The following is a 16,369-nucleotide window of genomic DNA, read 5'->3' on the forward strand; positions in this document are numbered from 1 at the left end:
TTACAACCTAATTAGCTGTGACCTCATTGATAAGGACTGAATGTGTTTCCCCTGACCCCAGATTCATATGTGGAAACCTCAAACCCCAATGTGACTGTATTTGCAGAGAGAGCCTTTATTGAAGCAATTAAGCTTAAATGAGGTTATAAGGGTGGAGCCCTGATCCAATAGGATTAGTGTCCTTATAAGAAGAGGCATCAGAGAGCTTGTTCCCCTTTCTCCGTGGAAGGGACACAGCAAGGAAGCAGCCATTTGCAAGTCAGAAAGAGAGCTCTCACCAGGAACTGATCCCTGCTAGAACCTTGATCTTGGACTTCCCAGTTCCCAGACCTGTGAGAAAATAAACTTCTGTTAAGCCACCAGCCGACAGTGTTTTATTATCACAGCCTGAGCAGACTAAGATCCTCTCCTCACTGGAATTAAAACAAGCTGACAGTCACCTTTCAGAGATACAGAGGGACTTTCCATAGGAGGACAGTAGAATAAGAACAAACTATCTCTAAGTCTATCCCAGGACTTCTCAACCTTGGCTGCATATTAGAATGACCTGGGAACTTTTTATTTTTATTTTCCAAGATTAAATAATTATTTAAAAAAGAATACCACTCATGGGAGGGAAATCAACGTTATCTCCCATAATTCTCTGCATCTGGAACTATAGAAATATCACTGTCCCTGCCCCACAGCTTCAAATTAACATTCTCAAGTCACGACAATAACTCTTTCCAAAGGGGACCTTCTGGAAAGACAAGCTATTTCATCAGCTCATATTTCCCTCTTTTTGTAGCATGTACTAGCTATCTATCCAAGAAATATACACTGGGGAGTAACGAGGGGATCCAAGAAAGCCCCCAGTTGTTGACAGCCACAAGATTAGAGACAAGCACAAAGGAGTAGCTCAACATACTGGTAAAAAGTCCTATGACAGCTTGGGAATAACTTCATTTCATTCATGGTAGAAACCCCACTGTCTAGTGCATAGGTAACAGAGCAGTGAGTTATAAAGCCACAAGGAAATGATGTCACCTAGGAGTTGAGGAATAAAACCCACAAAAAATCCTAGGATGCCCTCTTCACAATAGAAGGTTACTATGGGGTCACAAAGTCCACAGTACTTGGATTCTCTGCCAATGAATTGTACCATAGATCTCAGAGTTGGTCATGTGGAAGGGATTTATGATAAGGGTAGCAGCAGAACGAACCGTCATCTCTCCTGAGTTGTATCATTCATAACTTGGTCAAAGGAAGGTGTGACTTCTTTCTGTTCATTTCCAGGGCCTAAATCCTGTAAAACTTTACCATAGACCACAGTTCCAAGGACTCCTGAACACAGTCTTAGAATCTGTGAACAACTCATGCTTCCCATCAATGCTCCCAATGTGCTGAACATGATAAAACAGACAGGAAACTGACATACTTGCTGCCCCCAAATATTTCATTCTATTGTTGGAAGAAGAGGCTTATATCCCACGTGGATGAGCACCTTCGAGTGCATGAGAGACTGGGACAGGATAGTGAGGCAGGAACCCAGGAGCACTTGACAGACCATATTTGCCATGATGGCACCTGGAGATGGACAGACATATGGAACCACCAAGCAACTGAGTTACTCCCAGGTCTGACCTGGGAACTTTTTAAATATACTGATAAGAAAGAAAGAAAGAAAGAAAGAAAGAAAGAAAGAAAGAAAGAAAGAAAGAAAGAAAGACAAAGAAAAGAAAGAAGGAAGGAAAGAAAGAAGAAATACAAAGGAAAGAAAGAAAGAAAGAAAGAAAGAAAGACAAAGAAAAGAAATACAAAGAAAAGAAAGGAAGGAAGGAAGGAAGGAAGGAAGGAAGGAAGGAAGGAAGGAAGGAGGGAAGGAAGAAAGAAAGGAAGGAAGGTACTGATGCCCAAATTCTCCCTCCTAGACCAATTAAATCAGGCTTTCTGGGTGTGTGCATTCTAAAATAGTGTTCCAGGTTACTTTAATGCGCAGCCACGGCAAGATTGAGAATCAATACCTTAAGAGATCTGAGACCCTTTCCGGCTCAGAGTTAGTATAAATTTATTGAGACTTACATCTGGTGACCTAAGAAAGGAGTATGTGTCATGAACCCCACTTTGTCAGTACGAAAGAGAGAAAAGAATTGTGAAGTTAGTTCCCCAAGTCATTAAACAAGCAGATAATGAAGTTGTAATATCTTATCTTTCCATGTATGACTTTTGGAATCCTAAACAATATTTAACAGTGTAGTAGACATTTGTCATTTTTGCTAGCCAGCATCCTTCCCCTTGTATTGGAAGTAGCTTGTCTTTGGGGCGACTACTCCTTCCAATTCTATGGAGTCTTAATAGGACAGTCGATTACAAGGTGCCCCATCACGAATTAATCCACCAGACTCTTTCTTCAGGGAGAATGACAGAGGGACTCTAGGTAGGTGGAGCTGTACTATTCCTATGTCACAACTAAGGAAAGAGAATGTATTCCTCAGTGAGACCCTATAGCTCCCTCCTTCCCTTTCTTCCCAACACATGGCTCTCAGCATTTCCTTTAATTCTGTGAGCTATTGAGTATGCTTCCACTAACTTCCTTTTTCCACCTAGATCATTCAGAGCTTCTTCCAGTAGCTTGCAGGACTGGTTCAAAACAGGTATCTGGAAGTAAGCACTGCAAGCAACAGAAATCTCAGCCGTGGAAATAGCAGATGTAGGTAGGTACAAGGCAGTGGAAATCCTCCAATTCGGTTGAAAAAGTTGAAGCCAGTTCTTTTCTTGAAATTTCCAATTTTCACATGCATCAGTAAATTTCTTGTTTTGCTCAATCTAGTTCTGATTAAACAAGCTATGTATGCAAAATGCAAGGAGTCACAAGAGCAAGGTGTTCCCCTCTTTGTGGTTATTTGGGACATCAGTAGGTTGGGGCTGCCATTGGGTGGGCCTTATAGCACTTTTTTTTTTAACCCATTAGAGTAGTCTTAATGCACATCAACACCTGGCTGAAACCAAGCCTTTTGCTGTTATAGGCCTCCAAACAATAAATGGGAATTGGACATTTAGGCCCAGAGTGTAGTACCCAACCAAACTCCCCATCTAAGATTGTTGTAATAGAAAGAGCCTATAGAAAGCAAAAAGGCAGAGACAGCAAGTGGACATAATAATAATGATGATGACCACCATTTGTTAAGCCCTTACTGTGAGCCACTGATATATGATGTCATTTAATCCTAGAAGAGCGATACTATTATGTTTTGTTTTGTTTTATTTTGTTTCTAAGGTTGAACTGCAGATGCACAGAATTGAATTGATTCAGTCAGTCATTCTTTCCCGTTACTGGCATGATATAATCATCTGTCTAGACATGACCCCTATTTTTTCTTATCTTCTTTATCCCTCATTCCTGAGTGTATCGAATATATGTTGTTCCAATCTATTCTCCATAGACTTACAGATCCACAAAAATATGTAGTGTAGTGTCTGCTTTTAAAATATATATAAATGGATCATACTGCATGTCTAACTCTGCAATTTGCTTTTTTTATTCAGCATTATGTTTCTGAGACCCATCCATGTTGATATATATAGAGAGAGCTAGTTCATCTGTTTAAACTGCTCCATGGTATACTATCATATGGATATACTATAGCTTATCTATATATTTCCCCCTGATAGAATCTATGTATAGATAGATATCTATGTATTTCTCCCTGTTGTTAATTCTTTCCTATTACAAAAAACGCTTCAATGAGTAATCTTGTATATGTCCCTCAATGCATTGGGCAAGAGTCTCTCTAAGATTTACCTAGAAGGAGAATGGTGGGGCTTTAGGCTTCATGCATTTTCAGTTTTAGTAAATCCTGCCAAATTACAGAGTAGTTTTGCTAATTTACACTCCCATCAACAGTATAGGAGAGTTCTTGGGATAGATACTATTATTATCTCCATTTTGCAGATGAGGAAACACACAAAATGTCCAAAGTTAAACACTATCTATCTGAACCACATCTATCTAACTCCAGGTCTACACAACACAATGTCACTACACAACATGCACTAATTAACACCTGGAAATACATTCAGCTGCAAGTGACAGAATCCCCTACCTGTGGCTTAAGTAGCATGGGTATTTATCATCTCACTTAACAAAAACAGTAGAAGGAGGTAGTTCCAGAGCAGCTAAGCAGCCCAGCTATGTCATCGGCAACATGGACACTTTTCGTTTTTAATTTCGCTATCCTCTACTGTTGAGTTATCACCCCCATTTCATTTTCTCTCAGCCTTAGGATGCCTGACATTGCTCTGACACCATATCTAAGTTCATAACAGTAAAGGGGGGTTGGGGATGCGCAGTGGCACCATGCATGAAGTTCTTCTTGTTCTTTTTTTATAATAAAGGAAAGAAAAATGCCTTCCATGAATTCCCCACTCACTACATCCTTTGCCATTTTTTCTCATTGGTCAGAGCCCACAACTGGTACAATCTTCGGGCAGAGTGGCATGAGATTATGTCTGGTTTAGATCAACCACAACTCAGCCACAGGGACTACAGAGAGGATTTATCTTTTTAATACCAAGCCATCTCCATGTCTCAAATCTGTTCTGTCAGCAAAGAAGAAAGACATTGGCTGTTGGATAGCAACTTGGTTTTCTTTCATCTTTGACATTTTCTTCTCAATTTTTTTTACTGGCTTCTCCTCCTCACTCAGTTGTTAAATACTTGCTTCACCTTGGGACTCTTCTCTTCCCAAAATAGTTAAGAGAGGACTAACAGATGGCCAGCAGGTCAAAATTGAGTTTGTGACCCCTGCTGTATACCCTCTCCCTATGCTGACAGCATCCATTTTCATGGTTTCATATGCCATCTACATATTGATAACTCCTAAATTTGTATCCCCAGTTTCTTCTTCTTTCTTGAGCTTCATATTCATATGTAACATAGCCTCTTTAGAGATTCCTCAGACATATCAAACTCAACATGTCCAAAACTGAGCTTTTCGCCTGCCACCCAGACTTGCTCTTTCTTTTCTGGTACAGTCCATCTCCAAGAATACAATTCCCTTCCACTAGAGTCACCCAAGTCAGAGACCTGTTTCACTTCCCACACAATAGCTCTCAAGTTTGTTTGCTTTTCTTCACCTGTACTGCAAACACCTTAATCTAAAACTGCTAGTAGAGAGGCGCCTGGGTGGCTCAGTTTGTTGAGCATCTGGCTCTTGGTACAGGCTCAAGTCATGATCTTACTGGCATGAGAAGAGCCCCACATCCAGCTCTGCACTGACAGCACGGAGCCTGCTTGGTATTCTCCCTCTCTCTCTCTCTCTCTCTCTCTCTCTGCCCCTCCTCCACTCTTGAGAGCTCTATACCTCTCTCAAAATAAATAAATAAACTTTAAAATAATAAAACTGCTAGTAGAAACTTTGTGGTATATCTCCAGACCAGCACCTGTGCACCTGGGTTATAAATGCAAATCTTAGTCCCCACCCCAGATCACTCCTGGATCAGAATCTGCATTGTAACAGGATTCCCAGGCAATTAATTAAAATTTGAGAACTTTTCATGTTGACTTTTGCTATAGCTTATTAACTGGTTTCCCTGGATCAGTGTCTTGCCCCTAAAACTCTTTCTTGACACTACAAACCTCATAAGTCACTTCCCTTATTAAATCCTGTAACTAACCCCCGCCCCCCAAGATCCCCCTCCTCACTGTTGCCTTGGAGACAGAAGGCAAAAGCCTACAGAATAGACACCTTATAGAAGTTCCCCTCCTGACCAATCTCCAGCTGCATTCTGGCTTGCCCTCTGGGCTCTAGCCACATTAGTCTTCCAATTTCTGTGCCCTGCCATCTTTTTCCCAAGTCAGGGACTTTTTGCCTGCGATACCCAGCATGATCACAACTTTCTCTGGCACATAGCTAACTCCCACTCACTTCCTCAAAGAAGTCCCCCTCTCTTACAGGCCTTGTGAGGTCAGCCACTCTCATGTTAACCTCTCTTTTTGCACACTGTGCTCCTTCAGATATTTATCACAGTTGTAGTTAAAAAAAAATGGTGTGCATGTTTTATTGTTTAATGTCAGGCTTTCCGCATTGAGTGGAAGCTCTAAGACAACTGCATCAGCTCTAGTGTTGTTACATCCTTCTGGCACCTAGAACAGTGCTTGACACATGTTCCGTACTCAATGAGTAGTTGTTGACTCAATGAATATGAATGAATAACAGTCCCCAGGGAGTTGTCCTGGCCCGCGGTGGCCCTGCTTTCTTAGTTCAACTGGAATTAAGAATCTGCAAAAGACTGAGGAGGGCCAAGGAAGCATAATTTGACCACCAGCAAGCTAACTGGGGATGAAAACGTCCAATTCTGACAGATGTACCCCGTGCACGTGCTGAAAGAAAAACAGAAGCAGCCGCCTGAGAGTGATGGTAAACATTTTGTTCCCCAGCCAGTGCCCTCCTCAATACACTCCCAAACTGACCTTTAGAAGGACTTTTGTATAGTGGGAGGTCTCTTTTAACCTCCAATGAATAAGAGTGTGAAGTGGTGTTTGCTTTTTTCCCTTTGTTCTCTGGCTGAGAAAAGTCTGGAGGCGGTAGAGTGAGGCTTAGCAATACAATTGCCTTCCCTTTCAAATGCTAAAGAGGGTTTTTGCTACTGGTTTAGTATAATCTGAGAGTTGTAGAGGTCTGGAAGGGATCCACTCCCCTTCCTTTTGGCATCTCATTTCCTGCAGGCTAGGGGCAACTTGGCAATTAATAGAAAAACCAAGGCTGCAAAAATATAGTCAACATTGTCCTCCAAGTGTCTCTGCATGGTGAACAGCAGAGAGCTAGATGCTTCTCTCAGGAGAAGTACAGGATGTATAAATTCCCACAGTTCTGGGATGGGCCAGAGATTGTGCGGTTTGTGGCTTTCTCTTCAACTGGGAGGGAGCTGGAATCAGAGGGCGACTCGTTCAAGATAGCTGTTAGCACAGCCTTTTGACTCCCCTCCCTACAGCATGGATCTGTGTTTTGAGGGACCATAATGTTTAAACAGTTTGGAGGGCTCTTTTAAAGAAAGAGAACATAAAACTATGAATAAAAACAGATTCAGGGCTTTGGAAAGAACTGAGGGTCTTCATTGGCTTAATGATACATCCATCTCTGACCCCGTGAGTGTACAGAAAAAGCTGAGGCTTTGAAAGTCTTGGGCAAGTTATTCACTCCCTAGAGCCTTAATTGGGTAACCAAAAAAACAAGACCCTCTAGTCCTCCTTCTTAGAAATGGTTTAAGGAGAAGATGCATGAAACAAAAGTACCTGTTATTTGATAGGACGTGCTCAATAAAAATGTCATTTTGGAGACCTCCTCTTTAGGGACTTATAGATCCATTCGAGTCACCTTCTTTCCTTAGGTTTACTGGAGTTTTTGCAGGTGTTGCTATAATCCATCTGGAATAGATACGATTACTTGGAGACTTAATCAAAGTTCCCATACTGGTAGCTGAAATCAACACATTTTTTTGGACATTCCAAGGATCCCTAATAAATTTAATTTGTATTACTTTTTAAAAAGCTAGTCCACGGCTATTTGGTTTGGTTTTCGGTTTAATTTGATGTGTTGTTTAACGTGTGTGTGTGTGTGTGTGTGTGTGCACATGCCCAGGCTGAGAATCATATTGTTTACTATCCCTAACACTGATCATACTTTACCAGTTCTTTCTACGTGTATAATCCTAAAGGCATCTGAGTCTATAATAAATCAGGATCAGCAGTAAACCTGTGGAGGAAGGGAACAGGAAGAAGGAAAATAAAAAGGCGATGAGGTGAAATCATAGCTAGCAAGTAGGTCAACAGTATTGGGGTTAGTGGGGGAGCCTCTGGCCTTGTACTTCCTTCTTCAACTCCCAGCTCTGCCACTTACCAGTTTTCACCTATAGCTACATTCATTTGAACCTTTTAAATCTCACTTTGCTCATCTATAAAACTGGGATATTTATAGGAGTTTCCTAAGAGGTTTGCTATGAGGATTAAAATGAGAAAATCCTCTCAATGTGCTAAGAACGGTAACTGGAACAGGGCAAACCCTCCATAAATGTTAGTTATTATTAAGAGCAATTCCTGCGTAGCCTGCAGTGAGCATTACGTATGTCATGTCTTGTTCACAATACTGGGGGATTAAATGCCCCTCCCCAAATGGGGAACTATCGGAATTTAGACAAGAGTCCAGTTTTAATGAGTCTCTGTTTAGTGTTCTTCACCAAATCAAAGATCCATGGATTTGTAAGATGAATGCCTATTTCTAAGTAGTAAGATGTGGGGAAAAGTGTTTCTCAGAAATGAAATATAGTAGCGCTTTTTCCTCTGTATTACCTCTTGCATCTCTTCTACCAATTTCCCTTCACTAGAACTGTTAAAAGATAAACACAGGCATATGTAAAAATTTTAAGAGTTTATTTGGGCAAAAATAAACTCAAATCAAGCAGCATCCAAACTAGCAGACCGAATAGGGCTCCACGGAGCTGTACAAAATGGTAGAATTTTAATGATCTCATGGTTCATGAGTTCGAGCCTTGCATTGGGCTCTGAGCTGATAGTGCAGACCTGCTTGGGATTCTCTCTCTCTCTCTCTCTCAAAATAAAAATAAACTTAAAAAATGATAGACTTTGATAGGCAGAAGGGAGCAGCTCTTTTTTTACTAGGCAAAAAAGTGGGTTGGTTATTGCAAGGTTACTTTCCTTTAAGGGATGGGGCTCTATCAGGCAGAATATCCTAACTGGTGCTCATCAGGTGATTCCTGATTGAATGATTTAAGAATCCATTTCTGGGAGAGCAGAAACTATGGTTAAGTCTCAGATTGGTGTTGTGGAGTTTAGCATAAGTGACTCTTCCTTGGGCCCACTGTGTTGTTTTGTCTTATTTTGTTTTGTTTTGTTTTGCCAGCATATTGTTCAGTAGTGAATGTGCCCATTGCCAGAAATATTTATGTATAAAGTTAGGTTATATATAGAAACATCAGTGTGGAGTCCTGTAGAATTTTCATCATACCCTCCATTGTCATCACTTCAAGATGTAATCCAGATACTTGGTAGATTAAGTTTGGAAGGCCACTCTTTTCCTATCTAAAGAAAGCTAGTAGGCAACTACATGGTGATGTTCAAAATTATATCCTAATTCAGGTTTTGATCTGATGTACACTGTAGAACACTTTAGCTGAGGCTGAGAAGACTCAGATGTGGAAATCCCACTGTGGGGAACAGTGTGATGTAGTAAAGAAACATGTTTTTTGGTATGGAGGACTCAAGTCACAACTTCTTCAGCACAAGTAGCCTTGAGACTTTGCGTGAATAATATTGCCTATAAAATGGCACCAATAATCCTACCCTGCCCATTTCTACCATCAGAGTAAGGGTCAGAATGTAACAAATGTGAAATGTGATACGTGTGGGTGTCCTGTAGAAATGTAACCTTTTTAAATGTAATTTTTAATTGCTATAGGTTGTTATTTTTAGAGGAAATGAGATGGTGGAAGTTGGGCAAGTCATATGTAGAAAAAAATATATATATAATTATGTATGTATTCTGAAAAGTTTATAAGGGTATAGGCCAACTTGCTTACATGATGAGGCTTTCATATTTACTTCTTTATTTATGGATTGTTTGGATTCATTTTACAACAAGCATGTATTTTTATAATATTTTTATTTCAATAAATTCCTCTAAAAACAACAAAGAAGCCCTGTGCTAAAAAGAAGTTCTTTCAAAAGCTGTAATTTGGTCAAATTGAATCCATTTTAACACATTTTATTCCAGTCCCCCACCCCAGTATGTTATTAGATGATGTGAAAACAGCTCCTACTAACACACTTCTCTTTAAATTCTACGGCCTGGGGCGCCTGGGTGGCTTGGTCGGTTAAGCGTCAGACTTCGGCTCAGGTCACGATCTCGCGGTCCGTGAGTTCGAGCCCCGCGTCGGGCTCTGTGCTGACAGCTCAGAGCCTGGAGCCTGTTTCAGATTCTGTGTCTCCCTCTCACTGACCCTCCCCTGTTCATGCTCTGTCTCTCTCTGTCTCAAAAATAAATAAACGTTAAAAAAAAAAATTAAAAAAAAAAATTCTACAGCCTGATATTTGGTTGTTGGTTTTGGTTAGATACCCTCACATAAGAATAGAATACCTCTTTTGGAAGAAAAATGATGAATTTTCACAATTTCTAATCAAAAGGGACCCAACTGAGCAGAGGATTGGCAGTTTCCTCAAATCACAAGTATGATGTCTCAGAAATTGTTAGTTTCCATAACACGTTAAAGACAAAAAAGTTACTTTTTTAGAAAACTAAAATGTGTAATTTTACCTCGGTGGCCAGTCTTTGTCTGGCTCTTTTGCTACTCAGAATTCCTCCTCTCATCTTAGAAACTAGTAACATGTTTTATGTGTGTGTGTGTGTGTGTGTGTGTGTGTGTGTGTGTGTTTTAATGCAGCTTAATTTGTAATAGCCAAAAACTGGAAACAATTAACATGTCCATCAATAGGTGAATGGATTAACATAAATGTATGGTCACACAAATGGAATACAACTCCACCATAAAAATGGGTGAACTATTTACAAACACTATGGCATGCATAAATCTTAAAATAATATGCTGAGTGAGAGAAGTCGGATGAAAACAAGAGTACATACGTACCATATGATTCCATTTATATAAAATTCTAGAAATGCAAGCTAATCTACAATAACTAAAGCAGATTCAGTGGTCACCTGGAACCAAGTGGAGGGTGAAGAGGGATGAGAGGGAGGGAACCACAAAGGGCATGAATAAATTTTTGAGGGTGACAGCCACATTTCTTCTTTTTCTTTTTTTCCCTCATAACTATGCTCTTTATAGATAAGCTTACAATTGGTGGCAAATTTTTATAGAGTGGCAAGCTTTCACTATATATTGTCTATATTTAAAGCTTGTTTATCTTTCTGAAGAGAGAAGTTCTAAGACTAATAGGTACTGGAGCTAACAAATTTAAGAAATTAGATAAACTGCTAGTTTATTAAATTTGTTTAACCTGATAGTTATAGCTTGTTAAGTTAAAGTTATATATTTTGTTTGAGAGTGATTGGTAGTGATAAAAGTTATCGAAAACAATGACTCATGTGATATTTGGGCTTTAAAATGATACCATACTCCAAAAAATATCAACTTTCATCTTCTAGGAATTGGTCAAATGTAAATACATGTTTTTCATTATATGTTTGTCTCTCTGGTTTATTTCTCACAATAGTTTTTGAAAACAATCACCATAACAGGGTTTATTTCACAGAGGGACTTATGCAGTGAAACATAGCCAACAAGCACTACTCATACACATAAGACAACTCAGTTACCAGTGCCTGTTCACATACCTTTTCTCTGTCATCCCATCTGAATGCCACACTCTCCAGCCTCAAGAAAACTGTCATTTTCATAACCAATTCCCAGATTACCAGGTCTGTCAAACTTCAGCACTCCTACCCCATCCATCACTCCCCATCCCCACCATATATACACACACTTCATTATAAATTCTTACATGCATCAAGCAACCTTAAGGAATTTAAAATCCATCATTCTAATATCAAATAGCTCTTTAAAAACTATGGTAAGCATAGAGCAACACAGAGGGCTTGTTGTAATGCAGATTTTCATGCCTACTCAGACCTTTTAATTTTATAGTTCTGGGTAAGGAATCAGCATTTTTATCTTGAATCTTTGACATTTTAATTATTACAGGTCATGGTGTGGACCTCCTTGGGTTTATCTTGTTTGGAGCTCTCTGTGCTTCCTGAACCTGGATGTCTACTTCCGTCCCCAGATTATGGAAGTTTTCAAGTATTATTTCTTCAAATAATTTTTCTGTCCCCTTACCCTCTTCTCCTTTTGGGATCCCCTACAATGCAAGTGTTTGTTCACTGCTGTTGTCTAAGACATCCCTTAACCTATCCTTACTTTTTTTTTTTTTTAATTCTTTTTCTTTTTGCTGTTCAGCCTGGGTGCTCTCCATTACCCTATCTTCCAGATTGCTGGTCTGTTCTTCTGCATCCTCTAATCTGCTATTGATTACCTCTAATGTATTTTTTTCATTTCAGTTATTGTATCCTTCAACTCTAATTGGTTCTTTCTTGTATTTTCTCTTTGTTGAAGTTCTCACTGACTTCACCCACTTTTCTCTCTAGTCTGAAGAGCACCTTCATGACCATTACTTTGAACTCTTTATCAGGTAGATTGCTTATCACTGTTTCATTTAGTTCTTTTTCTGAGCTTTTGTCTTGTTCTTTTATTTGGAGCATATTCCTCTGTCTCCTCATCTTGCTTGACTTTCTGTGTTTGTTTCTATGAATGGGACAGCTACTGGTCCTAAACTTGAAGAAATGATTCTGTGTATGGTTGTACCCTATGTAAACTATGTGTGCCTGGTGACTTTGTCTGGCTGCCTGGAGCTGTGGCTGGCATGGGCAGGGGGTCCTGGGACACTCTGTGCTGGGGCTGCCCTGGTGGGATGGCTGGTGCTGAAGTGGGCACAGGCCAGGGATGTCTGTATTGAGGGCACCCTGGGATGACAGCTGACGCTGAAGTGGATGCAAGCTCAGGTATTTCAGGGTGCTCCATGCAGGGGAGACCTGGCAGGGCAGCTGAAGCTGAGACATGTGTAAGCCAGATGCTCCATGCAGGGGCACCTTAGTGGAAAGAGTCTGGAGCTAAGGTGGGCTGTGGACCAGGGATCCTGAAGCACTCTGTGCAGGGGGTGCTGTGGCAAGACAGATAGAGTTGAGGCAGGTGCGGGCCATGGGGTCCTGAGATGCTCTGTTCTGCGGGTGCTCTAGCCAGTCATCTGGAGCTGAAGTGGTGTCGGCCTGAAGTGTTCGGGGTATTTTGCATGCATGTCATCTTGGTGAGATGGCTAGAGCTATAGTGAGAGCTGACCAGGGGTGTCCCAGTAAGCTGGGGCTGCCTTGGTGGGACAGCTGGGACTGATGTGAGCTAGGGACCTGGGTCCCACTGAGATGGTAGACTGGCTATGATATCCAGAATCCTGTTCCCATCTCAAAGTGGAAGGGGAATGTAAACCATGCCACCTGCAAGCCTGTCTGACCCAGAGAGAGTTCCAACGGCTCCCTTACCATTTGGCAGGGCTCTAATGTTAGTTCTTCTGTGTTCTAGTTGTTCTTTTAGACTACACCTTTTTTTTTCCTGTGCGTAGGGCATTTGCGGTTGGTGTGGGCTAGGGGCCTGGGGCCCTGCTGAGGTGGCAGGCCAGCTACGGTGCCTGGTACTCTGCTCCTGTCTGCACAATCAAGGTAGAGGGCAAATGTAAACTCTGGCACTCATCAGTTCCTCTGACCTGGAAAGAGTTCCAGCAACTCTCCTGCTGTTTGGCAGGTTTCTAGAGATGGCTCCTCTATATTCTAGTTGCCCTTTTAAACCATGGCTTTTTTTTCTGTGCCCCAGTGCAGATGAATCTGTTGATGGTCCCTGTACGTCCCTTCTTTACTATAGTTCACCATGTGGGCAGACGGGGTTTCCCTTTGTTACCCTGCTTCCATCTCTCTTGCCATTCTCTATTTGCTCTGTTTTTGTTTTTGTTTTTGTTTGTTTGGTTTTCTTTGTCTATTTTTTTCTTCAGGAGGAATTGCTTTATAAATAGGTGTAGACTTGGTGTGTCCACCGAGGAAGTGAGGGTCTTCCTATGTTGACATTTTGGACTGGAACTCTGATAACATGTTTATAGTCTAACCTCAGGCCAACCTTTTCCCTAACAGAATCTTCTATCCCTTTATTCCCCACACATCTGGTATCATCTCTTTGCGTGTAAATTCCAAATATTTTTCTCTAGCTTCAACCACTCTTTTCATTTCTGAAAGGCTTTTTAATTATCAACTCAATTTGGGTTCATTGCTGATCTCTCAACTCAAACATACTCAAAGCCAAATTAATCTTTTTCTTTTGTTCTTTCCCTTCCCCTCCTTTCCCTTCTCTTCCCTTCCCTTCCCTCCCCTCCCCTCCCCTCCCCTCCCCTCTTCTTTCTTTCTTTCTTTCTTTCTTTCTTTCTTTCTTTCTTTCCTTCTTCTTCCCTTTTGTCAAGGGAGACATGATAATTCTCTCCAGCTAACTGGGCCTGGCCAAGACTATCATTTTATCTTGAACTTCTCCCTTCTCTGTGTCCATCTTCCCCACAATCCTTTGCTTAGACTTTTATTACCTACTTTGCTTCTTCCCACATCTACTTCCACCTCCCTGGTTCAGGCTCTTGCTTTCAAAGAAAACAACATGAGTGAAGAGAACAAGCAATGAGAAGCCCTCATAATGGGGCTAGCACAGGACTCAGAAATTGAAAGATATTTTCCTTGAGTAGAGAACTTTATTCCAAAGTAATGGAACATCATCAATAAAGGCAACCCAGGCATACAAATGCCTGGCATCATTAAATAAAGGCAGGGAAGCTTGTGGGGCTTTTTCAGGTTGGGTATGTATAGACATACTCAATGATTAGACTGGACAAGTATGTTCATTCTGGAAGACTTTGAATTTCATTCAGTAGCCAGTGGAAAAATACAGACTCATGTGGCATGAAAACCTGTTATAAAATTGTGTGATAGTTAAGAGAACATACCATGCAAGCATTAACTATGGCACTAGGAATTGATATACAACATATTTTGCTCCTAGAATTGATTGTTTTAGTGGCTAGTTGCTTGTGGGAGTGGAAAGGATGGGAGAGGAAGGTGCCAGAGATGACTCTGAGTTTGGTAGCCTGGGTGTTTATAAAAGCATGATTAACCTGAGGAAAAACACAAATTGAGTTTCGTGTTTGTGAATGACAGTGGAGTTCAGTCTTAGGCATGCAGAGTGTGATGTGTCAGTGGGATATACAGGTGGAGGTTTCCAGGACATACTATTACCTCTGTGAGGATGATCTAGAAAATCTATTCCTAGCTCACCATTGGATATATGGTTTTTATTTATATATTCCATCAACACAAAGACAACCTGTCTGGCCCTAAACCCATCATGACTGCCTTACCTCAAACATCTTGACCTTCCCACTGCCCCGGTTGGTTAATGACATTTTTATTTCCAAACCCCTTGTCTACTATCTATGGGTTGTTTTCAATTCCTCTCTTTCCTTTGATGCTCATATTTACTTAGGCATCAAATCTTATTGATTTTTCTTTTACAGTGTCTCTCACGTCTGCATATCTTCTGCCTCTTTTAACTTTACTGCCTAATCCTGGTCATTTTTTATAGCTTAATAACCACCTTCTAACAAGACTCTTCCTCCAGTCGGTCTGCTAAGAACCCATTCCGTCTACCACAATAAAATCACTCTTGCTAAAACATAAGTTGATCTTGTCACTCCCTTTCTCACAAACTTTCATTGACTTTCTGTCACCAATAAGAGGAAGTTAAAATTCCTTAATATTATAAAATTCATAATATACCTACTCTAGCATTCTCTCCAGCCAAACTGATCTATTCTGCATCTGACAACCTACTTTTCTCTCTCCCAGCCTTGCTTCATTGCCTGAAATGTTATTGGAAGTTTGTGAAGGGTGAAAGATGTTTATAGAAATATTTTGAGATGGAAGAAGAAAAGATCTTAGTATCCTGGCAAAGTCTCAAATGGGACGCTACTGAATATACCTAGCTCACCTGCCATGCTAGTGGGCTCCAATCACAGACCTAACATCTAGAGAAGGGAAGAAAAAGAAGAGGAAATGAGGGAAAGAAGGGGAGATAAAAGAAAGAGATGCATAGGAGTTAGCCAGGAATGACACAAATATCAGAGCTAAATAACAGTCTTTATAAACCTAAGAGTGATTATTCTCTTGTTTTTAAGCTTCTCAAGGGCAGAAACCAGATCTTGACTCTCTCTGTCTCCCAGCACCCAGCACAATGGCTGGCATATAGATACTGCTCAGTAAGCATTTCTGAGATGAATTGTCAGCAATTGACTGGTCTTCAACTGAAAGATCTCAGTTCCCTCACTATTCCCTCGGGTTGTATTTTGTAATTGTAAAAATTTCCTTTACTTTTTGTATGCCTTTTCCAATAAGTCCAGAACAATATTGAGGGAAAAAAAACACAGGACTCAAAAGAGTGTTTCAAATATGGTATATAATGGGGAAATTGATTTACTCCAACAAAGTCTTATTTTTTCAGTACATTTCCAGAATCAGACTTGACTTTTCTGTCTCACTTCCAGCTTATGAGCAACTTTAACCATTAACTCTTTCCAGCAACAATTATTCATTGTTAGTCACTGCCCTTGCTATGCTGGTATAATGTTTTCCCTCTTAATAAATGTATTACTCTGTGCTAGTTGCTAATGAAGTTCATTCTTTTTGCCTCCACCTCTTCTCCATCTTGCCAGACCATTTGGAATTCT

The 16,369-nt window shown here is 40.6% G+C and overlaps 1 pseudogene; it reads right to left on the bottom strand.

Moving 5' to 3' along the window:
- Positions 1 to 370: 370 nt before the first annotated feature.
- Positions 371 to 16,369, bottom strand: part of LOC109271516 (mitochondrial carrier homolog 2-like) — a 55,730-nt pseudogene continuing 39,731 nt past the window's right edge.

The sequence above is a fragment of the Panthera pardus genome, unplaced genomic scaffold, assembly GCF_024362965.1.
Source record: "Panthera pardus isolate Hobbes unplaced genomic scaffold, ASM2436296v1 HiC_scaffold_10, whole genome shotgun sequence".
NCBI lineage: Eukaryota > Metazoa > Chordata > Mammalia > Carnivora > Felidae > Panthera > Panthera pardus.